Source organism: Nicotiana tomentosiformis, chromosome 11, assembly GCF_000390325.3.
Source record: "Nicotiana tomentosiformis chromosome 11, ASM39032v3, whole genome shotgun sequence".
Classification (NCBI taxonomy): domain Eukaryota; kingdom Viridiplantae; phylum Streptophyta; class Magnoliopsida; order Solanales; family Solanaceae; genus Nicotiana; species Nicotiana tomentosiformis.
The window spans coordinates 70,434,858-70,439,643 of NC_090822.1; positions in this window are offsets into that span (position 1 = coordinate 70,434,858).

A 4,786-nucleotide genomic window follows, 5' to 3' on the forward strand; every position below is an offset into this window, starting at 1 on the left:
GTAGGCATTGATGTATTACGAATAAAATAAAATTTAGGAGTTTGAATACTTACAACTGGGCTCTACTACATGATCTAGAGTAAGAAGAAAGAGGGACAGTCCTAAATGCCCTGTAGCCTCCTGCTTATAAGTGTGGTGCACAACACACCCATAAACAAGACTCTACTAGACACCGCTTGTAGACTCCCTAGGACAGAACTGCTCTGATACCACTTTTATCACGACCCAAACCATAGGGCCGCGATGGGCACCCGGTGCCTAACTCAACCGAGTACCAACGTAAATTATCATTCTTATCATACTATCATGGATAAATGAGCCGGAATGGCCGTAATGAGATAACTAGAATTTAATATAAGAGAATATTCTATATGGGATGACCCAACATGATATAGAAGCTTATGCATGCGACATACGGGCCTATAAGCCGACATGATCATTTGTATACTCAAAACATAGGCCGACAATGCCATACAAGTATCCATATACATGACATCTGTCTACAAGCCTCTAAGAGTACATAAACATCTTAAAGGTCGAGACACGATCCCACCGTATCAATTAATACATGTCCAAATCATACTGACCAAATAGGTAACTCTGGAGCAAGTGGAGTGCACCAACACCTTCCGCTGAGCTGATAGCCTACTAGGAGGACTCTCAACCTGTCTATCGGGACCTGCGGGCATGAAACGCAGTGTCCCCAGGAAAAAGTGACGTCAGTACAAATAAAGTACTGAGTATGTAAGGCATGAAAGAAAGATGGAATAAAGAACTCAACCTATAATTCTGAAGAGCGTTGTGAATCATGAAAGTTTATAATGTCATGCATGTGCATATAAATGCCATACCATTCATAGGTATATACGTACATAACATCAAGTCTCTGAGGGCATCCCATCATATCATCTCAGTCATTGTGGGCGAAATCATTAATGTATACTAGCTGATCAGGTGGTGGTGCGTATATAACGCCATAATCTTTTCTACATCCCATATACATATAATATACGCGTATATAGCACCATCTGATCATGGGTAATGTACATGTATAAATGAATACAATGCATAATGAAGTAAGTCAGTAAGATCTCTCGGAATGTCATAAGATCAATATGCCTTCGGTTAATATCATAAAATAAACTTTATGAACTTACGTATTTTCTCAGACCCATGAACATATGATAGAATAATAGGACACACGGGGAATCAAGAACATAGGCAACCCTAGTACTTCTAGGAATAGAATCATTTGTGAAAGTTGCGTGTTTGCTCGTTTCGTTGCATCATATAGATTATGCCAAAAGGAAATAAGGGATAGCCTTAACATACCTTTGCAATCTTCTCTCCAATCGTCAACCAGGCTTAACATGATCTTTTTATGTCTACAATGTGTAACCCGACTTCGTCGTCATCATATAAGCATTGTAACTCTCATATTTCAAAACCAATATTCTAAAAGAAAACAGATAATACCTCCCCTGTCTTTACTACATCCCATAAGTTACTAAAAGTCACCAAACATCCCAAACAACAACAATATAATTCATAATAAGCTTTATGATTACTTCAACAACCATTTAAGTGGCAAGCTTGATTTACAATTTATAAAATATAATATAATCCAATTCTTTTTCCATGAATCTGCCTACAACTTATATAACATCATACTTATACTTACCATATTATTTTCATCCCAAAACATCATAAGAATAATCTTAAAAAATAGTCCACACGCCTAGCACCTTAACCTTCATCGTCAACCTCTTGTTTTTCAATTTTTCTTCTTCAATCCACTGAATTAGCACATAGATAAGCTTAACAACAGCAGCCACAACATAATCAAACTATTTATAACAATTTCCAGCCACAACCAACCATATATATAGCCTCAACACAGCCCACAAAAAAAATAATGATTCCTTATTCCATGTCAATTACTGTCTTGAAGATTTTAACTCAAACAACTCAAACAACACATGATTAACCTTAAGCACAACCAAGAACATGATTTACATACCTTATGTAATGACCCAATCGATCATTTTAACTTTTTGAACCCTGTTCCCTAAAATAAAACTTCCCGTATATGCTTTTAATGATTTATGACTTGCGGGGATGGTTGGTGCAGGATTTGGAAATGTTTGGGTTGAAATCGGAACACTTGGTTCCTTAAGTTGGCTTTAAAAGGCCAAGTTTGACTTCAGTTAATATTTTGAGAAAACGACCCCGGAATAGAATTTTGACGATTCCTACAGCTCCGTATGGTTGATTTTGGACTTAGGAGCGTGTTCGAAATTTTATTTGGAAGTTCATAGTTAAATTAGGCTTGAAATGTCTAAAATAGGAATTTAAGTTTGAAAGTTTGACCGGGGAGTTGACTTTTTGATATCGGGGTCGGAATACAGTTCCAAAAATTTTCATAGCTCCGTTATATCATTTATGACTTGTGTGCAAAATTTGAGGTCAATCAGACCTGATTTGATAGGTTTCGGCACCTAATATAGAATTTGGAAATCTTAAGTTTCATTAAGCTTGAATTGGAGGATGATTCGTGGTTTTAGAGTTGTTTGGTGTGATTTGAGGGTTCGAATAAGTTCTTATGATGTTCTGGGACTTGTTGGTATAATTGGTTGAGGTTCCGAGGGGCTCGGGTGAGTTTCGAACGACTAACAGATCACTTTTGGCCTTTGGGAGACTGCTGATAACTGCTGGTATTTTTCTTCTGATTTCCTTATACGCGATCGCATAAGTTGGTCTGCGATTGCGTAGAGTAATTTGGACAGAGGTGGATTTGTTCTATGTGATCGCGTGAATGGGGTTGCGATCACGTAGGCTTATTTTGGACAGCTGGAAATTCATTCTATGCGATCGTGTGGGCACGTTTGCGATCACGTAGGTTAGGCCAGCTTGTGCATCGCGTTCGCATGTCATTGTTTGCGATCGCGTAGGGTAAACTGGGGAGGAGTTGGGCCACGCGCTTAATGCTTCGCGATTGCATGAGGAGGCTCGCGATCGCGTAGGCTTGCGGAGACTGTGCTTCGCGATCGCGTGGGATTTTTCGCGATCGCATAGGGTTATCTTCTGGGCAGTAAAATTTGTTCTACACAATCGCGTGAGGAAGTTCACGATCGCGTAGAAGAAATCACTGGGCAGAGAGTTTAAGTTCTGAAAATGGGACTTCCCATTTTCCATTTGTAACGATTTGGAGCTCGGATTTTGACGATTTTTGGGAGGTTTTCAGAGAAAACAACGGGGTAAGTATTCTTAACTCAATATTGGTTAAATTACCCGAATCCATCGCTGTTTTTATCATTTAATTGGTGAATTAAGTTGAAAAAAGTTTGAAAACCCTCTTGGATAGATTTGAGCATTTGAGGGTCGAATTGTTATCGGAATTTAGTGATTTTAGTATGGGTAGACTCGTGGTTGAGTGGGCGCTCATATTTCATAAATTTCGCCGGATTATTGAAAATGTAGTATTTTTCTTATAGAATTGATTTCTATAAATTTTAGTGATTTTATCGAATTTGTTTTGGTTAGATTCGAGCCAATTAAAGTTGGATAATCGAGAAAACGGCCTACTAGTGGATTAAATTGAAGCAAGATGAGATAAGTCTCTTATCTAATCTTATGAGGTGAAAATTACCCCATAGGTAATTAAAGTAATAATTGTTGCTAATTGTGGGGGTTACGTACACACGAGGTGACGAGAGTCCGTGCGTAGCTACTATTAATGCGAAAGTTCGGGTAGTTTAAGACTCAAAGCATGAATTACTTGTCTAAATTGTATTCTTTGTTTAATTAATATATATATATATATATATATATATATATATATATATATATATATATATATATATATAGTGAATTGTTAGATAAAAATATTAAAGGATGAAAATCTCATATACTTGATTTTCTGTTTAAATAAATTAATTGTTAAGAGAAATTGTTCTTCCTCCTGAATTTATCTTATAATAAATATACTCTCATTCCGGAGGTACATAAGAAAATGTCCTCCTTTCTTGTGGAGCGGGCCGAATGCCTCGGCAGGATAGATGTATATATGGATCGTGCCACACGTCACTCGGCAGTGTACACAACACTCTGGATCGGGCCGTACGACTTCGGCAGAAATCGTGCTTAATAATAATAATTACACGATACATTGATAGTTTATTGTAGCTTGCGAAACTAATTCATAAATTGGAAATCTTTGGAATTTAAAGAATTATTATTCCTGCTTGTTAAGGAATTAATGTTATTCCTGTAAATGAGACTAATTGATAAATTTGGAAATTTATTGGAATTGAAGGAATTTAATTAATATATTGAGAATTGTTGTATTTGAAGGAATTTAATTATTTCTGCTGGTTAAATAAATTATTATAAATTTTGTGAATCATGCTGATTTAGATATTCTAGTTTTATTTCAATTATTATTATTGACCCATAGTGAGTGTCAAAGTCGGCCATCTCGTCTCTACCATTTAGAGATTAGGCTTGATACTTACTAGGTATACGTTGTTTACGTACTCATACTACACTTGCTGCACTTTTTGTGCAGGACCTGAGGCAAGTACTAGTGGGGGACATATCGTCTTACACCCACATTATCCAGGGGCATAGTGGTGAGCTGCCTTTCTGAGCCATTTTGCAGCTACCAGTGTCTCTCCTTGTATTTTTCATTCTCTCTATTTTTATTTCAGACATTATTTGAGGTTTTGTATAATCTACTAGATGCTCATACACTTGCAATACCAGGTCTTGGCACACACATTGATTG